Source organism: Camellia sinensis, chromosome 2 (assembly GCF_055761805.1).
Source record: "Camellia sinensis isolate YWXY chromosome 2, ASM5576180v1, whole genome shotgun sequence".
Lineage (NCBI taxonomy): Eukaryota > Viridiplantae > Streptophyta > Magnoliopsida > Ericales > Theaceae > Camellia > Camellia sinensis.
The window spans coordinates 42,368,178-42,394,719 of record NC_138962.1 but is presented as its reverse complement, the minus strand read 5'-3'; the positions used below and the strand labels follow the sequence as shown (position 1 = coordinate 42,394,719).

At 36.2% G+C, this 26,542-nt stretch overlaps 1 long non-coding RNA gene across 1 annotated transcript; it reads left to right on the top strand.

The window, feature by feature from the left end:
• The first annotated feature begins 424 nt into the window (after positions 1-424).
• Positions 425-23,240, top strand: LOC114284607 (uncharacterized). Its single transcript, XR_003636950.2, has 6 exons — positions 425-605; positions 17,528-17,589; positions 19,488-19,585; positions 19,968-20,137; positions 21,768-22,244; positions 22,720-23,240. It is a non-coding gene; the product is annotated as an uncharacterized LOC114284607 (long non-coding RNA).
• Positions 23,241-26,542: the final 3,302 nt, after the last annotated feature.

Here is a 26,542-nt window from a genome sequence, read left to right as displayed (position 1 = left end):
GTGAGATTCCGGCAGTGCAGGAGGGAGTTGGGCAGGCCAATGTGGCTGAGCCAGTAGGTCAGCAGGCTATGGGTGCCTTGGCCAGAGAGATAGCAGGAGCTTTAGGTATTCTTAGAGCTGGGAATCAGGCAGCTGAGACAGGACCTTCCTTCTTGAAGAGGGAGTTCTTTCGGTGTAATCCGGACGAGTTTATCGGGGATCCTAAAGAGCCGCTTAAGGCAGATGAATGGCTCGAACAGACAACGAAGACGTTTGAGATGCTTGGCATCGAGGACGGAGCACTGAAAGTGACCTTGGCATCCTTTCAACTGAAGGGAGATGCGGGTCAATGGTGGAAGTACGAGAAAGCTCGTGTTGGTGGTACTTGGGAGGCGTTTGTGAATGCTTTTCAGGAGAGGTTTTTATCAGCAGCAGCTAGGGAGAGGTTTTAACTTGACCCAATTGATTAATCAAGGAGCCTTAATTTTAACTCACCAGTGACGTGTTTGTGGGTTCTTTCTCTCTCTAGGTCCTTCAATAAAATGTAGGAGTTTTGACGCTCCTTTGGGCTTTGGAGTGGAAGGAAAAAAAGAAAAGAAAGGAACAAAGGAGCCTCTTTTCACAAGGTGTGTTTTTGCATGGTTTCTTTTTTTGATCAGCAAAGAAAAATTTCATTAACGGCATGAAATTAAAGGTACAGGTAGATGACATGCATCGAGAGAGATTTGGAAAGTACAGAATACCCCTACTACTGCTACTTGCATTCATACAACCAACCCCTTGGCCTCACGAATTTTGCATGGTTTCTTTGCATCATATAATTATATGTTGGTTGTATATGGCATGTTTGCTTTTCCGATTCTTTTTCTCTGAAACAGTATGTAAATGCATCTTACATAGATTATGTATGTATGTATGTGAGATTTAATTTCGGCTAGTGCCCAACTAATTACACTTGGTAAGATAATTGAATAGAGAAAGGAATTAGGAGGTATATGATGGAAGATAGTTCATAGACAATATTTTTTATTTTATTTTTAAAGAAAGATAATCAGTTATTAAAACAAAACAAATGCACCGAATTTCTTGTATAAAGTGCACACGCAGTGAGTGCTACCCTTCTCATATATATATGACTTCTAATACATACACACACACATATATATATATATATATATATATCTGAAGTGACAACCTTTTAAATAAAGTCATTTCAAACCCATGTATAAACAGCTATAAAATGCGTATCTAGCCTTCTCGTACTTCTGTTGTAATGTTAAGTAAGAGCATCCACGGTGGGATGGTTTAGATTGTGTGTTATAAAGTGTGTTAGTTGGTGAAAAGTGGGAATCGAATTTTGTGTGTTAATTGTTTGTTAATTTAGAGAGTGAATGGGGTGCTCCAATGATGTGTGTTAGTAAATAATATAATGTATACATGTATTATATATGTATAGAAAGGACAAAAGAAAATTTTAAAAAATGTTCTGCTCTGGTACTTTTTCTGTCAGGCTTGTCCCCTCCTTCCTCTTTCTCTCTTGCTTGCTAACTGATTTAGGAGCTGACACTAACAAACTCATTAGTTCATCTATTGGAATGCTCTAACCTTACATAAGATCATAACTGTGACATATCACATGCCATTTAAACATTCCATTACAACACTCAAAAATATATGGCAAAACAACTGAAACAACTAAGCATCATTATGGAGCATTTGGCTTACTTGTAACAATTCAGTGTTCAACAAGGAGGTTTTGGAATGGAGAGACTGCAGATTTGGTTTTGGTGCAAACTGCACATTGGGTCAAGGCTTTTAAAGGGTTGAAGGATTATTTTGTGAATGACATTATCATAAGCATTGAAATGGGTTAGAGCATCTCCAATCCTTCATCAAATTTGATGAAAAATTTGATTTGATATGATGCATTTCAATGGTAAATTTAAAATTTTCATCAAATTTTTTTGCAAGTCCGGTTGTCCGGAAGGATGACCGGACGGATGTCCAGCCATGAGTAAAATTTGACATTCAGATGAAGAAAGTCTGGTCGTTTGGGCAGATGTCCGGCCCAATGGCTAGCTACAAAATTTGATGAAAGGTCAAAAGCTCCCTTAATTTAATGAAAAATTTAACTCTCTTCATTTGATGAAACGGTTGGAGCACAATTTTATCCATTTTTTGATCAAATTTAAATTTGATGAAACATTTGACGAAGGATTGGAGATGGCCTTAGGAATTCAAAACTGTGTATTAGAGTTTTGGGGTTTATGATGGGTATTAGTTTTGTCTTTGTTAGTATGCAGTGGTGGCTCTAGGATTTTTTTTTAAGGTAGACATTAAAAAATTTAAATTTTATGAATTAAAAAAATTGTAATATATTGTAGTATATTAGACTTTTTTTTTGGTGATGTAAACTCAAAAAAATATACAGAATATGCAGCGGATTAAAATGATCAGATTATACCTTCTTGATGATAGAACCTTCTTGGATAAATCACGTGCTTCCAGGAAACTTCTTGATGAACCAACCCAGCAGTGGAGTGATATCACAGATTGAATATCACCCACACTAACCACAGTGTCAAAGACTTGATCGTTGTGTATTTTTGGGAGAGAGTCAGAATGTGGGTAGAAAAACAGACTACGTTGTTTTTCCTCTTTCACAGATTACCCATAACCATATCAGATATTTAATATATTATAATATCTATCCATATCAGTTAAGATACAGATAATATCTAATATATATTATATCTATCTATATCAGTTCAAACTGATAACGTCTGTTTCAAGAGTGGTTATCCTAAATAGGTTTGATTTCAAAATCAAAACCTATTTGGATAAGGATCAAATGTTAAATTTAAATGGTCATGCCACATGGGCGCCCATTACTAACATCTCCCACTCGCACATGAGTTGGCATGACACTGCCACATCTCTATCTCAATCTCCCCAAAAACGAACAATCTCATACTAGCCAATGCACCGTGCGACCGCTGAGAACACCTGCAAGTGGGAGCTCTATACTAGAAACTCAACATGAGTCAGTATAGAGACATCAACCCAAAAAGAACAGAAATAGTGTCTCATGTACCCAGACCCATCTAGCTACATCAGTCCAAAAACATCTCTAATCCCTCAAAGAGCATGTTTGACTCTCCTAGGTCCCGCATTATATTCACACCCAATCAGCATCCTATAAAGAGCGATGTGAGTTGTCGACAGTGAATATAGAGCAGAGATGTAGAACTAGATGATCTTCCCTTCACCCTCATATCATTCAATTTGAAATTGACCGCTTTCCCAGTAATGTCCCTTAAAGCCGAATCATACATGACCGCAGGCAACATACCAAAGTAGCTGAACATCAACTCCTCATCTTATGACATAGTCAAAGGTCACAAAAAGGCACAAAGTGAAGTCATTTAGGAAAAAATGACTTTTAGGACTCACACGGTGAAGAAGCAGGGATCCATTCTTTCACCTCGCTAACGGGTCGATAAGCACATGCAGTATGAATGCATGTTATAGTGGAGTTACTCTTCTAAAGAGTGATGTTAAACTCACACACCATACAGATCTTAGTCTAGTCGCTCTTAAGCGCACGAGTCGCTTCCTAGCGTCTAACTCGAATTCTCTATTTGCTCGCCTCTCAGGCATCAAATGAGATCTCGCATCTGGCTATCCATAACAGACATATCATGGAAAAGTGGGTACTCTCATATCCATGGCCGGTCTCTAACAAGACCTCATCTTGGATCCAACCAAGGCGACATAGCTAGTGGATAATTTTAGCTTCTAGTCTCATCCTTACTCGCTACCCAGCGCTAAGGGCGATTGCTCGTGTGAGTGAGCCAATCTTGCCTGCTAACATCAATTTAATTGTTTTGTGTATGCTAATTCACAAACCATTACTAAAAGTAGTAAACATAAATGTGTGATAGAAACAAGTATGAATACTAATGGCATTAATATCCCCAAAAAAAAAAAAAAAAGAGTTCAACTGAATACACATAAAAAATCACCACCTACGTAGTCCTAAAGCCCTAACATGAGTAAGATAAACATCTCTAGCAATGGGCTTAGTCAAAGGGTCCGCAACCATGCGACTTGTAGGGATGTGCTCCAGGATCACTTCTTTCTGCGCCAAAATATCTCTGATAAAATTGAACCTCACATCAATGTGTTTGGTTCTGCCATGGTATTTAGGATCCTTAGCGTAAGCGAGTGCAGCCATGCTGTCACAATGGATAGTCACAGGATCTGAAGTGTGTGTGACAACATCCAAATGCTGAAGGAATCTCCTCAACCACACGGCTTCCTGAACGGCAGATGAACAAGCCACAAACTCAGCCTCCATGGTCGATAAGGCGATGCAGGATTGCTTCTTACTGCTCCAAGAAATAGCACCATCGCTAAGCATAAAAGCATATCCTGAAGTAGACTTACGCTCATCTAGGTCTCCTCCCCAGTCAGCATCACAATAGCCAACTAGATGTAGATCTGAACTCTGGTAGCAAAGTGTGTAATCTGCAGTTCCTCTAAGATATCGTAATATCCTCTTAACTGCTTTCCAATGAGCTGGTCCTGGGTTGGATTGGTAACGACTCACCAATCCGACTGCATAGCAAATGTCAGGACGTGTACACATCATAGCATACATCAAGCTTCCAACAGCATTTGCATAGGGAACACGGGCCATCTTTTCATTTTCTTCTTGAGTCTTAGGACCCATATCAAGGCTTAGGCTCTCGCCTTTTGCAACAGGAGTGTCAATGGGTTTGCAGCTCTGCATCTGGAACCGCTCTAGAATAGTCTTAATGTAAGTCTCTTGAGACAAACCAAGAAGTCTCCTAGAGCGATCCCTAAGGATCTTAACACCGAGCACATAACTCGCCTCACCCATGTCCTTCATTTCAAATGTAGAGAACAACCACATTTTAGTGGCGACAATCATCTCCTTGTCATTTCCAGCCAATAATATGTCATCTACATATAATGACAATATCAGAAAAATGTCCTTGGACCGCTTAACGTACACACAGTGATCTTCATCAATCATCGTAAACCCATTTGAAACAATGGCTCGATGAAATCTCAGATTCCACTGTCTGGATGATTGCTTTAAGCCATAAATAGATCGTTGAAGCTTGCAAACTTTGCGCTCCTGACCTACTGCCACAAAGCCTTCTGGTTGATCCATATAGATCTCTTCATCCAATTCTCCATTGAGAAATGCAGTTTTAACGTCCATCTGATATAGCTCTAAGTCCAACTGAGCTACTATGGCCAGGATTAGGCGAATAGAGGCAAACCTTACAACTGGTGAAAAAGTTTCCTCATAGTCCACACCCTCTCGTTGGGTGTAACCTTTCGCCACTAGGCGAGCCTTATACCTTTCTATGGAACCATCCGCCTTGCGCTTGATTTTGAGAACCCATTTGTTCCCGATAGTCTTGCGCCCTAGCGGCAAATCAACCAAGTCCCAGACATGATTTTTCTTCATAGACTCTATTTCTTCTTCCATTGCAGTACTCCATTCTTTACTAGCAGGGGATGAGAGAGCCTCTTTGAGATTCTTAGGCTCCATCTCATCACTCGGAGCAATCATGAATGCTTCCCCTTCAATCTCAAAACGACGACGGGGTATAGCTCCACGTTTGCTTCTACGTAGTTGAGAATCCTGAGAATCCTCATCCATTGGATCTAATCCATGGGTAGGTAGATCGCTCCCACTGTCCCTAGGAGCTTGAGGAATTATTTCCTCATTCTCTACTAAGCTACTAGGTGCGCCTTCAAGTAGATCCTCCATCTCGTAGAATTCTACTTCTCTGGTTACCTCACCTCTGCTAGGGAAATCCTCCTCTAGGAAATCCACATCTCGTGACTCAATTTCAGTCACACTTCCATCCGGATGCTCCCCAACAAACACATAGCCCTTAGAATGCTCACTATAGCGAATGAAGATACACTTCTTTCCTCTAGGGCCCAACTTCCCAAACTTATGAGAAGCGTTGTGTATGTAAGCTGCCGAACCCCAAGGTCGCAAATTGCCCAAATCAGGCTTTTTGCCAGTCCACATCTCATATGGGGTGGAAGGAACTGATTTGGAGGGCACACGGTTAAGGACGTAGGCAGCAGTCAACAAAGCATCTCCCCAATAAGAAATTGGAAGATTAGCTTGCGCCATCATTGATCTAACCATGTCAAGCAATGTGCGATTCCTTCTCTCCGCTACACCATTTTGTTGCGGAGTTCTAGGAATTGTCAATTGCCTGATAACTCCTTTTTCCTCACAGAGCACTTTAAATTGCTCAGATAGATACTCACGTCCTCGGTCAGTCCTTAGAGCTTTAATGCTCTTGTCTAATTGATTCTCAACCTCATTAACATACCGTCTAAAGCAATCCAATGCTTCTGACTTGTGAGAAATCAGATAGACATGACCAAAACGTGTGCAATCATCTATAAATGTGATGAAATAGGGGGCTCCATGCCTTGCCCTCACATTCATTGGTCCACATATATCAGAATGAATAAGTTGCAATGGGATAGATGCCCTTATGGCTTTCCCAAATGGTTTTCTTGTTGCCTTTCCAGCAAGACAGTGCTCACAAGTAGGCAAAGTGACTCTAGCGAGTGGGCCTAAAAGACCTTCTCTAGCCAATCTAGTCATCCTGTCTTGCCCTATGTGGCCTAATCTAGCATGCCATCTCATAGAATCATTATCACAAAAAGATGCAATATTAGAAATAGATCCATTGGCATTTTTATTAATACTAGAATCATCCACATCCAAAACTAAAAAACCATTTGAAAGATAACCAAAACCATAAAAAATTGTTCCCAAATAAATGCTAACACCATTATTCTCAAAACAAAAGCTAAAACCAAGGCTCATCATGCTAATAACTGAAACTAAGTTTCGCCGAATATCCGGAGCATAAAGAACATCATGAAGATACAAGGTGCGCCCTCGTCGCATTTCCAGCTTGAATGTGCCAATGCCAAGCACCTCCACACTGGACTCGTTCCCCATGTAAACTTTTCTGCTCCCAGCAGGTACTCGACGATACTCAACGAACCCTACTCTGTCCCTCGCGATGTGGTCTGTTGCTCCGGAGTCTTCTTCTGCTCAGGGCAATCCCGAGCGAAGTGTCCTTCTTTGTTACAGTTAAAGCATGTCAATTTAGCCTTTGCCTTCTTACCACCTCTCTTGCCCCTACGCTTGAAATTTCTAGCGCCATTGGGCTTAAGCGCAGCCGCTGCTTGCTTCTTGGGGGCACCTTTTGCTTTTCCACGTTTGAACTGAGAAGTCCTACGTGAGCTTGACTCAACCACCATAGCAGAACCATCAGACTTAGCCGCCTCAAGGCGCTCAGCCTCTAGCTCCAAATGACGCGATATGTCTTCGAATGTTTTCACACTCTCATTATGCATCATGTTCTGCTTCATCTGCTCCCAAGAATTTGGCAGAGAGCGTATCACAGCCTGTACTTGCTGCTCTTGAGTCAAATTATGCCCAGCAGCCGCAAGCTCACGTATCATGGCTGACATGACTCTCAAATGCTGCTTCATCGAGTGATGCGCCCTTTTCTGATATGAGTCAAACTTCATAGTCAGCCCACGTAGCTTTGCCAAAGAGGTAATACCAAACTTTTGCTTGAGAGCTTCCCACATCTCAAATGCAGTCGGGCAATGCTCAAACTCACTAATCAAGTCGTTGTGCATGCTGCTCAACATAGTAAAGCGCGCACACCGATCTTTGTTACGCCAAGTCTGAAAGGCTTCAAGATCACGACGATGTTGAGCTGTATTGCCCTGCTCTGGCTCAACCATCACTTGTTCAAGTGTGGTCAACACTTCTTGCTCATTGAGGAGGTATTGGATCTTACGGCGCCATATGTCATAATTGTCGCCATCCAATTTCTCTCCCTTAGTTAAGTCTGCCACCACTGACTTAGCAGCCATTTCTACATACAGAGTAAATAAAAATGCGCAGGGGATATTAATGATAGCAACACAAAACAAAATATTTTGCAGCAAAAAGAATCTAAATTAAATAATGATAATTTTACACATGTCTCAAGATCGAAAATTTGCTATGCTCGTAATCATCTCTTGCGCCTCTAGTGATAATTATCAAAATTTAATTTCATTCCATGCGCAAAAAATAATCAAACAATCTCCCACTATTTATGGCATATACAAAGCATGATAAATTCCATACAATAGCATCTCAATATAAATTTACAAACAACTCATGCTATATTTATTTAATGATGGAATTCAAATAAATAAATAAATAAATAATCATGCTTTAATTGCAACATATTAAAAAAACCAAAAAAAAATGTTGTATTTAATATGCAGATTATGCCATAATTAAAGTGTACATCCTTTTTGAAATTTTCTGGAATTTTCTGAAATTTTCTGGAATTTTAAATAACTAATTAAACACACATAAAATTAGAAATAAAAAATCCAGAAACTAGTAAACAGAAACAATATTCAGATTATGCCATAATTAAAATGTACATTGTTCTGAAATATTCTGAAATTTTTCTGAAATATTCTGGAATTTTAAATGACTAATAAATACACATAAAATTAGAAATAAAAAATCCAGAAACTGATAAAATGAGACAATATTACCAGTAAATAATAAAACCTTTCAGAAGTCTACAATAAATATTTCAGCCCCAGAAAATTATTTATGCAATACCAGAATCATTTTAAAGCATAAAAAATGAATTATTAACACAGGAAAAATAATTTATATTTTCTGAAAATTTTCAAAATTTTACAGAATGTAGAAAAATTAATTCTGAGTCTAACAGTATAAGCCACGCATAAAACAAATATGTAATGAATTAATTATGATCATTTAACGCAGTTCAGAATTAAAAACAAAACAAACAGTGCCTAATCGCCAGCAGCCAAGCCAGCCGAGGAAAACGGCGCGGCTCAGCACGCGGCTCGGCTCAAGGCTCGGCTCACGGCTCAGCGCGCGGCTCGGCTCGCGGCTCAGCGCGCGGCTCGGCTCGCGGCTCAGCGCGCGGCTCGGCTCGCGGCTCAGCGCACGGCGCGCGTGCGTGGCGCGGAGGGCCCGCGCGTGACTGCGCCGCTGACGCGCGCGTGAGAGCGCGTGCAAGCGCGTCGGGTGAGCAGCTGGCGCGTGGAGGCGCGTGGCTGCGCGTGGAGGCGCGTGGAAACGGTCCACTTCGTCAGGTGGCGCGTGCAGGCCACGCGCCGCCTTCCAGGGTGTTTTCTGGTCCGATTTTCGTACTGCCGGACTCCTTTTTTCAAAATAAAACTATTTATGATATGAAAAAAGGCATTAATGAACATAAAAAAAATATTTTTATGCTCCTAATCAGAAAAAAAAAAATTTTCTACAAATATTCATGTGTATAATACATACATATACATATAAAAGTATACACATGAGGAAAACACGAAAATATCCATTAACAGGCTCTGATACCAATGTAAACTCAAAAAAATATACAGAATATGCAGCGGATTAAAATGATCAGATTATACCTTCTTGATGATAGAACCTTCTTGGATAAATCACGTGCTTCCAGGAAACTTCTTGATGAACCAACCCAGCAGTGGAGTGATATCACAGATTGAATATCACCCACACTAACCACAGTGTCAAAGACTTGATCGTTGTGTATTTTTGGGAGAGAGTCAGAATGTGGGTAGAAAAACAGACTACGTTGTTTTTCCTCTTTCACAGATTACCCATAACCATATCAGATATTTAATATATTATAATATCTATCCATATCAGTTAAGATACAGATAATATCTAATATATATTATATCTATCTATATCAGTTCAAACTGATAACGTCTGTTTCAAGAGTGGTTATCCTAAATAGGTTTGATTTCAAAATCAAAACCTATTTGGATAAGGATCAAATGTTAAATTTAAATGGTCATGCCACATGGGCGCCCATTACTAACAGGTGATAAATAAACAAATTTTATTAAAAAAGTATCAAGACGATGTAAAGAATACAAAAGGTAGCCTAAAACAGCACAAAGCCTAACTAATCAATTCCTCTACAAAATCTACAAAAGCCAACACATCCGAATCTACCGTAACCGTAACCCAACTATGAAGCACAATGAGTAACCGCCACTTCAACCACGGATCGGACCGAGACACATCATGAAAAATACACCTATTCCACTCCAACCATATCAACCACATCAAACAATGCCCCGCAAGCATCCATGTCTTCCGTCGCCTCTTTCAAACCCTCCCCCCAACCCAACTTTGCAACATCACTAATACCGAACTTCGCTAAACCCAAGCCAAACCAAAAGTCGTAGCAATAAGCATCCAAATGAATAAGCAAATGATCCACCGACTCCGCATTCCAAATCACAAATTAAAAAAATTATAATATATTGTTGCCATTGTTTCAAAAAAAAAAAAAATGTAGATACATGAACTTTTATCATAAATATATATTGTCTTTATCACTAGCATGATAAGATGATATTTTTTTCCCATACAATCTGCCTCTATGGTTAATTTGTCGAGCAAGTTATAAATTGAGCCCGTTTGGGAAGTGGCTTTTTGGCTAAATATGAGGTGAAAAAAACCAATATGTTTGGGAAGAACTTCTTGGCTTTTTACTGAAAGACATGCAAAAAGTAGAGTGAATGGGAAGGAATCTGACTTTTTTGTATGAGGTGCTATTTTAGCCAAAAAGTCAAGATGTTACTAAAAAAGTCAAAAAGTTAAAAAGCTATTAAAAAGCCAAAAAGTTTTCAACTCATACAAAAAAGTAAAAGATTCCTTTTCATTCACTTTACTTTTTCTTTTTCTTTTTTTTGATCAACAACAAAGAAATTTATTTATGGACAAATATAGACGAGGATAAGGCATCCTCTACAAAGAATTCCCATTTCACTTTACTTTTTGCATGTTTTTCGTAAAAAATCAAAAAATCTTTCCCAAACATATTTTTTCACCTCATATTTTAGTCAAAACCAAAGCACTAAAAAAGCCACTTCCCAAACGTTTTTGATCGATCAATTAATTTTGAACATGAATTGGCATAAAATTTTTAGATAAGGAATAAAATACATGAATATATATGTTTTGTATTATTATGTTGGAGAGAAGAAACATAAACAAAGAAGAATCTGTATATATAAGAAACTTAACCATATACGTTTTTTTTTCTTCTTTTTAAGTGTTAATGACCATATTTTTTTCCATGTTTTGTTTATGATCTCATGTATCAACATTGGTAACAAGCATGAGTGGGGGAGACTCATTAAACTACCATAATGTTGACACATAAGGTGATAAAGAAATTATGATGAGAAAAGATAATAATCCTAACATTATTGTTTTAAGAGTTAGTGGGTTATGAATTGGATATTCAATGGAGTGGAGTGCGTGTTCAGCAAAATGAGTTGGTTTGATTTGAGTGTTCAATGTAGTGGGACAGGGTATTCATAAATGGAGAATGGACTGTTTTAACATATATATCACTAATTTATTTAAAAAAAATATATTTTAGATTATTCAATTGCATACCCTATTGAAAGGGTAGCGCTGCCCTTGTTAGTATGGGAGTTGTTGTTTTCTGGGAGGGTTTTTTTATCTGTATGCTTTTCCCTCTGATTTAGGACTGTCGTACTTTTTATTTTTAATGAACCTTTTTTTGTTTTGCCCAAAAAAAAAACACTGAAACAACCAAGGATTGGAAGACTTCAAATTTCTTTTCCATGTTCCTATAAACGAAATATATTTATATGGGCAATAACTAAACTATGAAAAATATTAAGACCAAACAAATAATTGATTGGCCCCAATCCTCACAAATATAGTTGACTATAAAAAAAATTTCCTTGAGAAACCAAAATTGAGCAAAAGATTGTTATGAATTTAATAAAAATAAAAATAAAATTACAATGCTCGTACTCAAAATACCTTTACAAGGTAAAGAACTCCCACTAATATAACTAATTCTTTAAAATAAAATTTATGTGGTATAAGAAAACAAATCACAAACAATTACCCAATAATATATATAGATATTTTTGTTTTTTAAGGATTTTCGTAAAATACTAGTTGCTGTTCCACTAGTTCAAGTATAAGTAACCAGTAAAACTCCACAAAACTCCACAATTAAAATGGTCACTATATCATGTACATGTACCAAAATAATTTCCTTAATGCCAACTATTCTGTTAAAGCCAATTGTTAATTGTGGAAGGCTTTATGCTTTAAGATGTCTAAATACTCTGTTCAAATCCAAATATTCTTTAATAGTTAAATGCTTAATCCAATTGTGTGGGCATTGATTATCCAATTGTGGAATCTTAAACGCTTAATCACTTAGGTGTATGCTTAAAAAGGAAAAATTAAAGAATACAGTCCATTCTTTAATACTTGATCCCAATTCTTAAGCTAAGTAACAGATATCTCAATAATAATAATATCAGAAATCTCATTATTCCCTCTCTCAAGTTGCAGCCTCCAACGCACCAAAATGAAACACAAGTATTATCGATGCTCACACAAATGCACATGAATATAACCTTTGCATAGGTAAATGAACATGTTCAATGTGCTTCCCTGATCTAATTGACTTAGTGATGGGGGTCACATGCAGAAGCTTGAGGCTTACGAAGTATGGATACGGACACAGAACATGGTGATTTCAAAAAAATTGGGACATAGACATGGCAAGAACATGCCAATAATTTTTATTTGTTATGTAGATTAATATTACATCTTCAAACAATCAAAATTAACAAAATCTAACACTAATTCAATATAAAAAAAACTCTCTCAAATTAACTCTTATGGTTTGTCTATTTTTATGAATGATCTATTAATTATTTAAATCTAAGTAAAAGTAATAAACATTTAACATCCAACATTCATAAAATAATAAAGAAAAAAAAAAAAAAACTAGTTGGCATGTCCCTGACGTTTTCCCTGAAAACAACTTAACTATAAAAGGAGGTGTGTCCCTTATGTGCCCTAGCTATGTCCGTGCGTTTGACACTGCTACGACACCTGTTTTGAAGTGTTGTTGCTTTATAGCCCAAGATTCATCGCACTTATTTGAGGCAGGCGCAAAAGAATTAGAATTAATTTAGTTAGCTTGATTTATTTTGGGATATTTTATTTAGGGAATCAATAGTTTAATTTTGGGTTTTTTCGGAATTTATTTTGTTTCTTATTTTTATCTGTTAGTTGGACTATAAATATTGAGTTTATGGTTAATTGAGGACACTTTTGATATTGAACACATTAATTGAGAGTTTAATTTTTGCTATGGTTTTCTTCTGTTCTTTAGTTTTGTGTTTATTTTTGTCGGCTGTCTAGCATCAAGTCGTATCAGAGTAACCTTCAATCCAGAGTGTATTGTATCCTCTGTATAGTTGCTTCCACCATCAGCTTCCATTCACCAATCTTTGACATTAAGCCAGAGGCATCGTCATTCCAACACCACTCATTGCTGTTCAACCTTCGCGTCGTTGAACTTGGACAATCATCGTGACCACACATCGATGACACCCAATGTCGTCATTAGCCAATCGTCATCAGTATCTTGTTGCTCAACATCTGCAAAAGGCTATCCACGAACTAGAGTTAACATTGTCGTTTGTCGGAACCCATCGGTATTAGTGGCCTTTGTCATCACCAACGGGAGGGTTGGCTTCACACCATCTTCGTCGTTGACGCGTCATAACCGGAAGTCAACTTGGTTCATCCTCGTCGACAGTTGCCAGCAGCACCATTGCCAACTTGTGTTGTCTCGATTTTCCATAGACGTTGATCGATAGAGAGGAGGAAATGAAAGGAACAAGTCCAAAACCCCAACCCAACCCAACCCAGCCTACACCCTAAAACCGACCCTATATCCTTAACCCACTCCGAACTTGTCACTCTCACTGGTCTCACTCTAGCCCAGAAACTTGTCATCCAATTTATTCTATATTTTAAACAAGTCTATGCCCAAATCAGTCTTATAACCTAGTCCCTACCAGTCAAACATCTATAGCCATACCCACTTCTTAACTCGTTGACCCAATCACCTTCAATCACAAAAATTCCAACACCTTCAATCGGAAGCATCCCAACCTCTACTCAGGCCAGCCCAACCCTTCTGGCCTTACCAGCCCAAACTCCTACTCCCATTCTAAGTGTGTCATAGTAGTCATGTTGTTCAGACCAAGACTGCAACACACTAGAGGTCCTCTTAAATTGTGAAGTCAAATCTAAAAACAACACAAATTTTCAGAAGTCCAACACTGTATAGCACATGTAATTTTTTATTCAAATTATGAATTTAATTTTTGTGAATAAAAACGTTATTGAATTTAATTATGGTGCTATACTATAAATGTTTTAATTCGTATTTTTTTTTTGAATTTTCTGAATGAAAATTTTGATAAATCACTAAAAACTTGTGTACTTGATTTTCAGAGAAAACTATCAAACATGAAGTCAATAAGAATTTATATAATACTTTAAAAATTATTTGATGGCCCCTACATAAAATTTCTAGTTTTGCCCTTACTTTCTAGTTTTGACTTTGATATAGGCATGATTATCACTTGATCAAATCCTTAATGCCATCACAATATGTTGTAGAAAAATATCCTACATATATACCTGTATGTTAAAATTTAGAAAACAAAGCAGTGGGTGCAATGCGATGCATTTGCAATCTTACATTTAAATTTTTGGATGGTTTGATGCATGCAGAAGACCGTTAACAATATTGGACTGTTTGATGAATAAGAAAAACTTGGATTTGGCAGTTATTGGATGTGGAGGGCATTCTTAGAAAACAAAGTGTGACAATGATCACACCAAATGGGGTTTATGCTTTATATAATAGAATAGATAATCATAAACGCATCACATAGCTCATTAGCTAGCCCACTGAGTGGAAACAGAGCTAGTAGGTTCAGTGACATCCCTAACATCATGAATTGTGCACTGTGCACAATCTTTATATGTAATGCAGTATGACAAAAATATAACACCTTGCTTATATCAATAATTGCTGGAATAACACAATAGATTATACACATAGGTTGATGTCGTACCAGAAATTTATATAATCATTAGAATATTAACTAAACTAGAGTGAAAAGGAAACCATATGATATAAATCCTTTTATAAATAAATTAAATAAAGAAGAAAAAACTTAAGAAGTCGATAACAGACCCACTTTGAGGGGAAAGACTTCTTGTTAGTTCAATTAAAAATAAAAAACTAGACCTCCATAACTTCACCAAGAAGTCGATACAAAATATTCCAGCCTCCCTTTGAATATATTGATTGAATACAACCTATTTAAATAGAATAAATTAGATGCCTACTTAGTAAGCCTACTAATATCCTAACATATACAATCAAAATTCCTAATTACTGTATAACTGCTACTAACCAACAAAATAAAAGTGAACATATTTTAAAACATAATGAATGTATCGCCACATCATGGACATGCAACACAACATAACAATACTCCATGACTTGTGTTACATACTATGGTACTCCATGACATGGCTGAACCACCTTGAATAAGATGATTTTATCCTCCTTATCTGGGTATGACATTAGTCCAACAGGTTAAACACAAATGATGTACATCGTATGCGTATAGAATCATAGCAATCATGCTCAGCAACGATATGCATGCATCATTTCTAAAGCATATATTCATCGAGTTATAACCAAACTAAATAAACCTTATGTTGGAATTCAATGTAAAATGAGTAATTTACTACAACTATTTGTATATGTTAGTATTTAGGATAAATACAATGATACAATAGACTTATGTTTGAAACTTGGGTATTTTTTTTGTTGTGTTCTTGAATAAATAGACAAAGAGAAAATATGAAAAGGTTTTTGATAGTGCCACCATTATATATTTGTAGTCATTATGCTTATTTAACCTAATTTGGCTCAAAATATAGCATAAAATGGTCAACTAACACACTGAGTATGTATTGGTTGCTTGATTTAACCTTTTACCGTCATATAGGAGTGACTATCTGCCCAATGGACCTTCCTAGTTAGATTATTATAGGTCTGTAGGGTTATGGTGGGATAAGTTTTAAGGCCCAATTGTTTTTTTGAACCTGGGCTTGAGCTTAGTGCTTAAAGTTTGGGCTAGCTTAATTTTTTTCCCCTCTAAATAATCTAACAAAATAATTTTTGTTTGTATATACTAAATATAATTAACCTCTTGAACATGTTGAGTTCATGAGAAGAATAAAATTTGACTTGACCTCTCACAATGAATAGACTTGAGTCACTAAGCCATAGTTGTCAAATCGGGATTTCAATTATGAATCGAAATGGCCTTGTACCAAATCGTGAATTGAATTGAATTGTGAATCGTAAAGATTCGGTCACGTTTTCTAAATTACTTGGAAAAATATATCTACATACTTGGATGTTAAATATATCTTATGAATATGAAATATTTAGACTTAAATAAATGAAAATGTTGTTTTAAATTATGGTCATATAGTTTAATAGGTAAGAAGTTAATAAGTTTTTATGTAAGATCACCATTTTACATTTTCCTTTTTTAAGATAATTATCAACCATTCTTAATAAAGGCAATAAACAAATACAAACTCTCAATTTTTAAAATAACAATAATTTAACAGCAAATTGATATTTAGACAATAAGTATACATGCTTTTCCAAGTAGCAATGACCAAATAATAAGAAAGAATTGTATAGGATCTTTTATTTTAAAGCCTAAAACATTTTAAAAAGTATAACTGACCTCACCTATATAATATTCAACTATGTTTAATTTAATAAAATAGTAATAGATAATTCATGGTGTAAGTTACTTTAATCTTAAACATCTTTGGAAGATATATTATGATTTTTTAAGGAAAAAAATGAGAAGAAAAGTTGAAAACATGTTGGGTCAGATTGAATTTGATTGGATCCTATTAAAAATTCCATGATCACTAAAATAACAACAAATCATGTATATATATTAGTTATTTTGGTACTAAACGCTATTAAAAATTGTATTATGTCATTTTCACTAAAAAGATGGAGCAAAAAATAGTCAAAAATATGTTGGACACGACAGTTCCAAAAAATTACATGAATCATAAAAAGCGAATCGAATCGTGAATCGATTGTGAATCGTGCGATTCACTATAGATTCATTTCCAAAATAGATTCGCTCAGATTTGTATCGATTTTGCAAAAATCGTGAATCGAATCGCGAATTGTAAGATTCTGATAACAGAGCATTAAGCGACTATAAGTTTGGGCTAGCTTAGGCTTTTTTCCCTTCTAAATAATCTAATACAATATTTTTTGTTTGTATATACTAAAAAATAATTAAACTCTTGAACATGTTGAGTTCATGAGAAGAATAAAATTTTTGACTTGACCTCTCACAATAAATAGACTTAAGTCACTTAAGCAACTATAGTAGCTTTAACATAAAATTTTTTCTATGCAAATAATTTATTTGAATTATATTACATGCTTAGCAGGCAAGGCGCAGTCCCAACAAAAAGGGTTGAGCTTGGAATAAAGAGTTTAGGTCCAACATGTGGTAAGATTACTCCAATTCCATGTTCACCTTTGTCTTCATATCAACTATGTCTAAATTCCCAATTAAAATATTTGGGTTGAGGGAGTCATTTGATTTATTGTTTGTTACAATAAAAGATAGTTGTTCTTGTGTATTTAAAAAGAAAAATTTAGTTTTAATCATAGATAAAATGAAAATTTTAGTAAATAATTTGTGTAATATATAATTGTGATCAGATAGAAAATACTCATATAAATTGATAATTTTTTTAGGCTTTATTTTCATGCCAAATTTTAATAGTGTATGAATATTTTTACTTAACTTCTTGTTCCCTTTATAAGAGTGAGAAATAGAAAGAGAGATTGCTAAATATTATCTATATATGCTCCTTATTATATAGATGCCTTTTGTCAAATTTAATTAGAATTAATGGAATAAAAAAGAAAAAACCAAATTTCATTAATTCATTAAGGGGAATTGCAAATGAGTGCTAAATTAGCAAAATAATTGTAATTTTCATGGAACTGCAAATGGGCATGTGTCCAATGCAACTGAAAGTTGTGGGATGGGACATAGGTCTCACTTGCACTTTCATAAAAGTAAAGTGCAATTATTTTGCTTGAAAGGCTCACAACCATTGCAGGAGAGGAGGCCCAATAAAAGGAACAATGCCTTGACCAACTCCTAGTGAGTTGAGGGAAGAAGGATAGGTCCACCAAGCAGCTTCTTGGAGATCGGAGGAAGAATTACAAATCACTTGAAGAATTGATACCTACATGTGGAACACATCTCAACAAATCGTGGTTGGCAGAGACAGGTGCAACCCCAAGGAGTGAGATACCCTCTGAGCAAGCAGAGTAGGGTGCTCGGGGGACATGATGCCATAATGTAGCCATGTGCAAGATGAAATAGCAGCCAACTTGTCCCCTAAAAGTAGTCCAACAGAATTGATGTCTCTGAGAAGATGGGTTACTTTACCCTATATATATATATATATGAAGAGGTTGAACAGTGGTATGAATAGAACACCTTCAGACATATACCCCTGGTTATCTCTTCTCACAATTTCTGTAGGCAGTGTCAGAGCGCTCTCCGGCTGACATAACCGGCTGGGCAGCAGCACTAATGGTGTTTGGGTTCCTGCAGGGATTTCAAACTTGGGAGGTGTCATCCTACTTTCTTCACATTGCGAGGATTTTTCCCTCCCACACCGACTTTCCACTAATTTGCAACAACCCCTTAATTTATGATACCAATATTGAAAATTTTCGAAAATGCATTGTTAGATTCTAAATAAAAAAAAAAAAATCTATCTCTCTGTAAGTACTTTCAGATGTTTCATGAATTGATAAAATGAAAAACGTAACCACATTTGTACAATTAGATGGGAGACACTCATTATGTGAGTGCACGACAAACAAATTATCGGCCACAATTTGCTTGTAATGGCTTCTAATAATTTATATATATATATATATATATATATATTTTATTTAGGAATGTGGGTGCTAAGATATTCATAAACTCCATGGAAGTTGAATTATGTTAGATGAAATTAAAAAATAAAATAAAATTATGTGAGGTGAAAACATGATCTCAGTTCTGATGTTGTTGTCACTTTTGAATCAACCAAACAGAAGCCTCCTTGGAGCAAAATGGCCCTCTTCTATCACCTCCCTGCCCTAATTCTCCTATTCCTATTCCTATTCCTATTCCCATTCACATTTTTTTATTTAATTTGTTTACTTTTGACTGCAATTGATGGAAAAGATCATTGTAATTCATTTTTTCGTAGTTTCACTAATTTGAGTTCTTGATCCTTTATAATCAGTCTACTCTAGTTTTTCAGTTTTTCCTTAATGTCAAAAGTTTGTAATCGAAAATGTCTATTTGCTTACCTCATTGTTTTTTTTTGGTAGAAGGGAAAGGTCGATCGAAAGTTGGTGGCAGGTTTTTTCTATCTCAGAATCCTTCTCAGTATTTGAGTTCTCTGTTGTCTTTTGGACAAAGCTTCAAGGTTTGTTTCACAAATTATTTTCTTTGTTTTCTAGACCACAAAACAGGGGTATAAAACCTTTGTTTTATTTTATTTTTTTCTCTTGAAGAAAATTCTTAGAAAGAGCACTGAGATTTTCTATGCTAAATTTATAATTTTTTTTAGGAGTGTAAATTTGAACTAGATGTAGAGATTCTTAGTATCTCTCAACTTGGGTTACAAAAGTCTAAAAGAAAAAGAAAAATTAAAAAACTAATTTGGTTCTTGGTCTAGTTTTCAGTTCCATAATGTGAGAATTATTTTTGGTTAGTTTTATTCTAGACATATCTGAAATTGAACTGACTTGACCTATATGCACGTCTATAGATATTTGGGTTGTTTTTTGATTTTAAAGTTATGTCAGGTTTGTGAAGGAAAAATTCAACAAGTGAACTACATATTAAAGCTAAGCAAGTCAAAATAGTACACAAGCTCCAATCAATATATTTACTTGTCCAAACAGATGGCATTGCATGTGCTAATGCAGAGGGGGGCTTGGGTCAAGCGGCTGACATAAGCAGATACGGATATTAGGTAAATACTTAAATAGAATGTTTTATTTATGAGTACAAGTAGGTGAATACAATTCATGAAAAGATTTCTAAAAATAGTTTATATTGGTATTTTGTCATTGCATTAGCGGGTAGTTTACAAATTAATTTTTTTCAAAAGTTGAAGGATATAATATCACGGAATAAAAAAAATGCACCACCCTTCTAGTAGTATATTATGATGGATGGCAAAAGTATATGTATTACCAAAAGAACCACACACCCACTGCCTGAAGCCCAGGTTGCTATGATGTAATGCATGCATATATGCATCGTTAGGCACCATATTTTCATGTGGGCCTTACATATCAAAGGTGACTGGGTCTTCTTCAACTTTACGCATGAACAATAGGATTGCTATTTTGGCCAGGATTAAAAAAACTTTGATTTCAAGCGTAATTGTGACCCCACAATGATTTGTAATAAAAATGTTAACGACTTTGCTCACCACAAAATTTGTAACTTTTAATGTTCATACATTACCACAATAGTTTATAACTAAGATTTTTCTTAGGGTATGCTTCTTGGTAATTACACCACGATAATTTGTAACTAACACGAAAAAAATTCCTAACTTTTGTTATGATAGGAGGGCGTATATAGTAGTCCCACTTTACAAACACAGTGGCTCCTATGATTTTTCACGAGTTATTTTAGAATTGAGATTCCAGACTCTTGATGGAAATGTCCGAAAAGCATTCCATTTAACTTCGTAAAAATGTAGCAACTAACAAAAAAAACCGTGTGCATAGAAAACCTAGGCTTTCAAACTGTAATTGTAATTGGGCAATTCTAACAAATTGGTCTAAATATGACAAGGATTTGCAAATTAGGAACCATTTTCTAAATTTAGAACCTTGGCGACCACTGCCCATCCACTTCTTGTAGTTCGTTATCAGCTTTGGATTAACAAATGTTATCAAATCCTCGATTTTTCTCTTCAAGCTTCAGCAGAACTGTTAACGGCATAACTACTCCTACATATGCCAAATTTTGTAGCTGGTTTGTTATATTTCTTAAAAGTGGCTGAAGCATTTTTCCATGCGTACTTCAGCTTGAGTGCCATATTCATATATAAAATTTGGCCAAAGTGTGGCAACTTCATGATGAATTTTAAACCCTAGGCATACATTTCCTTTTCATAGATAAATTTTAATTATTTCTTCTTCTTCTGTAGATGTTTTGTGGGGTTTAGATGTTGAATGGTTCCAAACTCTCTTATGGATCTTACACTTGTTTCTGTTTCTAAACATCAGCCTATGTGAAATATTTTACAAATGATGTCACATGATGTCATAGCAAAAAATTCAAGAAGGTAAATGCTTGTTCATTGTTACTGATATCTATTTGTAGCAATATCACCATTTTGTCAGTGATTCGAGACTAATTTTCTAACCTGCCCAAAAAAAAAGAGGACTTTTTTTCTATTATTTTGAGGTAAATATGAAGTCAATTTGCTCATATTAGCATTATTTCTCTCTTGATTTTTTCCACTCATAAATTTATAATCAAATTTCAAATTTCTTTATAACAACCGTCAAAATTGATATTGTGGTTTTCTTCAGGATTTTTTCCCTTTTAACTACAATCCCTCACAACTTCTATATTTGCAGGAACTGACCACACCATGGAATTCATATATTCATTATTTAGTAAATGGTTGGGACATTACATAAACCTTAATCCAAACTTGAAAAATCTCAAAAGAAAGTTAAAGGATTTGAGCACTAAAGTCGATGATGTAAAAACAAAACTGAGAGGCGCAGAGCATCATCCAGCCAAAAGACCAAGGAAAGTGGCTCAACATTGGTGTAAAAATGCGCAAGAGATGATAGAATCCATGCAAAGACTTCAGGAAGAAGTAGATGGACTTGGACAATGGATGATTGTCGCACGCGCACTGTTGGGAAAACACGTCGAGGAGAAAATTCAAGAGGTGGTAGAATTGCAAGAACAACATAATTTTCCTCGTGGTGTGCTGATTGATGCTCCTCCAACTTCTGAACAGTTCATACCAACATCAAGATTTTTTTGTGGTAGTGAAACCATAACTGCAAGGAACAAAGGGGAAATACTTGATGGATGATGAGGTTAGAAGGATTAACACTACTAGAAAATGGGTATTTGCATTGGAAATATTTGCAACGGTGCAAATATCGTTGCAAAACGTTGACCTTTTTGTCATTGTGAAAAATATTATTAGCGACCAAAATATTTGTAATGACAACGTTGTCGTAAAAAGTGAGTGTTTGCTATGGCATTACCTTGCTAATGCAAAAGTGTCTACAATTTTTTGTGACAGCATGTTCCATCATCCAAAAAAGTAAGCAACTATATCATATATGTGACAATTAGAGGTTTCCGTCACAAATACTACACTTTTATGGCAGCGTTGTTGTCGTAGCAAAAAAACTCGATTGTAATACGACAATGTTTTGGCTCTCTATTTGTTTCCCCCGACTTTCCCTAAATTTCTTCCCCAAATATTTTCTTCTCTCTCTCTCTCTCTCTCTCTTTCTCTCTCTCTCATAGCTGTCTCACTCATTCATTATCTCACTTTTGTAGCTCTCCAATGGCAACCACCAACGTTGGCAATCACCTACATCAGTAACTAATCAGTATCAACAACCACCACCTTCGAACACCTCCAAAGTCGCCACCACTGCTGTGTGCCCATGCCTGACTTCACCAGAAAGTCATCTGTGTGTGTGTGTGTAATTTTAGATCTGGATATTATGTTGAATTCTTCTTGTTGATGGTTTACGATGGTGGTAGACAGGGGATGATGGTGGCATGTATGGATGTGAGAGGGGAAAAAGGGTGGTGGTGGAAGGGTGGGGAGCGATGAAGGGGAAAGGGAGGGGGAGGATGGTGGTAGAGGGGTGGGGAAGAGTGATGAGGGTGGCAGATATGGGTTTGGGAAAGGGAGGAAGGCATTAGAGAGGTTTGGGGTGGAGGGGTGAGAGAGACTGTTGGGGTGGCATTCACATATGTGCAAAAACACATTTTATAATCGTGTTCATCATATGTGTACAAGTGTATACAATTCTTTTTATAACTTTCATATGAATTTTACCTTGGTTCCTCACATTCTAATTGTAATAATTAAGTCCTCAAACTGCAACTCTTGTTTCAATGTGATTATCTCATCACTCTTCATTAAAAATTTGAAACATAAATGACCAAAGTGGAATTTGAGTTCAAGTTGAAAGGTGAAAAATATAATTTATGCTATAATTTCTATCTTCCAAAAAATGTGCAGTGTTTTCTATACAAAATTTTGACACTGAGTGATGGGTGGACCACATTGAAACATGAGGTCAAGTTTGACAACTTAATTGTTGTAATTGGTAGTATACCAAAGTTAAATTTTGGTGATAGTTGGAGGTTGAAAGAGTAATTTACCCATTCCTTGGTACATCGAGGGCCATAGTGTAGGGATGAGGAGTATTTCTTTGACAAGACTTGAACCCTTAATCTCTTAGTGAGGTGTAAGGGTTTTAGTGATGGCAAACATGGAAAGAAGAAATCCGGAATTCCACATAAAGTACGTTTAAGTTTTCAAAGATTGAAGTTTTGGAATATTTTGAGTCTCTATATATATTTATTTTAATTTATTGCGTTGCTGGACAAATTTATGTCATTATAATAGGTTTTAGTACTAAGGGTATTATGGTAATTTTAATAATTGTTGGACATGCGTTTTAGGAGTTGCCCATGGGTTTTATTTTGGGCCAAGTTATTAGATGGGTTCTACGTTACATGGACTCGAGTGTGGGCATTGGGTGCAGGTGCGTATCTAGGGGTCGGACACTTCAAAACTAAAAGTGGAGGATACATTGATATGGATTCAAATTTGGCTGCGGGTATGAGGATACGTTAAATAGTTAATTTTTTAAATATATTTATTATTTTTATTGATAATATTTTTAATTTATCTATATAATTTATTTTTTACTTTTAATTGACATATATATTATAAATAAGAAAAATATAATAAATAAGGAATAACAAATTATGTTAAAATAAATAAAAAATAGATAATGCATTTTATAGATTTTATTAGATTTTTTATTTATTTTTATTATATATGATTGAATTAGATTTATTATTATATAATTGATAGGTGGATGCTAGTTGTTTTGTCTTTTGACTTTTGATTGGTAGGTGAAAAGGTGAAAGTTTATTAGCTTGTTGGTGACTACTTTCAAGAGCCAGTACACCTTTTCTTGGAAGACAAAATGAGTTGCTCTCATTATATTATTTATGATATATTATATATGATAAATTAAATTATATATATTATATATGATAAACACCAATTAAAAAAAAGAGGGAGAGAGCAGAGAAGAGAGAAGAGAAGACGGATCGAGAGTGAGAGAAGAAAACAGAGAGATGAGAGAGAAGAAAAGAGAGAAGGGAGAGACGAAGTTGATCAAAATAGAGAGACGAAGATAATCGAGAGTGAGAGTGAGAGAAGAAGACAGACCGAGAGAAGAAGATCAAAGCCCTAATCGCGGGATCGATGCCCTAATCTCCATTTTATAACCTTAATTGCAGGTATGCCATCTTTCTTCTTATTTCTGTATGTCGTATCCACTTCTTCCATTAAATTGTTACGCTCTGACTTGGGTAGGGAATATTTTAAAATTGAGTTCTGTAAGTATTTGGTCAATGTGGATACCATTCACCAAACTTCTTGTACTGATACACCTACCCAAATGGTTGAGCCGAGTGTAAACACCGCTATCTCCTTGAGACAGCTAGGTCTCTTGTTCTCTCTGCCTCAGTTCCAGCTTCGTTTTGGGGCAAGGCAGTTCTTACTGCTGCTTTTCTTCTTAACCGCATACCTATTCCTTTTCTTTTTGGTCAGTCTTCTTATGAGGCTCTGTTCTCTCAACTTCCCAATTACCCCCTCCTTCGTGTGTTTGGGTCTGCTTGTTTTGTCCTTCTTCCCTGTAAAGATCGGACCAAACTTAGTGTCCGGTCTGTCCTATGTGCCTTTTTGGGTTATAGTCTTACTCAGAAAGACTATCGGTGTTACAACCCTATTTCCCGTCGTGTTTACGTCTCCCATTATGTTTCTTTTCTCGAACATCTGCCTTACTTTTAGTTTCCTCCTATCACTGTTCAAAGAGGATTTGGTTCACATTGATCCATTTCCTTTTGAAGTCCCTCCTGATGAGTACATCTCTACTGTTTCCCTTGACCTTACTCCATTTTCTCCTCCATCTCTCCATCTTGCTCCTTCTCTTCCTCTATTGTTAGTTTATTCGCGTCGCCAGGCTCTTCCTCCACCAATTGTCTCTGTTCCTACTGCTACTCTTCCTGCTTCTGATGACTCCAATCTTGCTGCACACCGAGATCCTACTTGAGTGCATCATCCTCCAAACAGGTTGGGTTGGTCTAATACATGTTTTTTTGCTTTCTATTGTATTTTTTTGTCTACTAGTCATTCTTTTTCAGAACCTAAGCCTTACAAGGAGGCTTGTCAGGATCCCTATTGGATTCAAGCTATGGAGGATGAGTTGTCTGCTTTACAGAAAACTAGTACTTGGAAGTTGGTTCCTTTGCCTACAGGTAAGAATCTGATTGGTTGCAAATGGGTCTACAAAGTCAAGACTCATTTTAATGGTTCTCTTGAGTGCTACAAAGCTCGTTTGGTTGCTAAAGGTTTCTCACAGGAGTATGGTAGTGATTATGAGGAGACCTTTGCTCTTGTTGCCAAGATGACTACTGTCCGTACTTTGATCTCTGTCATTGTTATTCGTTCTTGGCCTCTTTATCAGATAGATGTTAAGAATGCTTTTCTTAATGGCCATCTCACCGAGAAGGTTTACATGCGTCCTTCCCCTGACCTTCACCATTCCTTTGGACAGGTTTGTCGCCTTCGACGCGCTCTGTATGGTCTGAAGCAGTCTCCTCGTGCTTGGTATGATCACTTTCAGACTGCTGTTATTGCGCTTGGATTTCATCATTGTGCTCAGGACTCTGCTTTATTTCTTCAGGACTCTGCTTTATTTCTTCTTCACACCTCTGTTGGATTTGTATGTAAATGATATGATCATCACTGGTTCTGACTCTTCTGCTATCTTTGAGGTCAAGCAGCATCTTTTTCGCACTTTTGAAATGAAGGATCTAGACCCCTTGCAGTATTTTCTTGGTATTGAGGTGGGTTCTTCTTCTAAGGGCTACTTTCTCTCTCAGGCCAAGTATGCCAATGAGGTTATTCATCGTGCTGGTCTTACTGACACTAAGATTTCTAATGCCCCCATCGAGCTTAATGTGAAACTCACCCCTACTGATGGTGTTTTTCTAGATGATCCTACTTTATATCAAAAGCTCGTAGATTGCTTAGTCTATCTGACGGTTACTCACCTGGATCTTG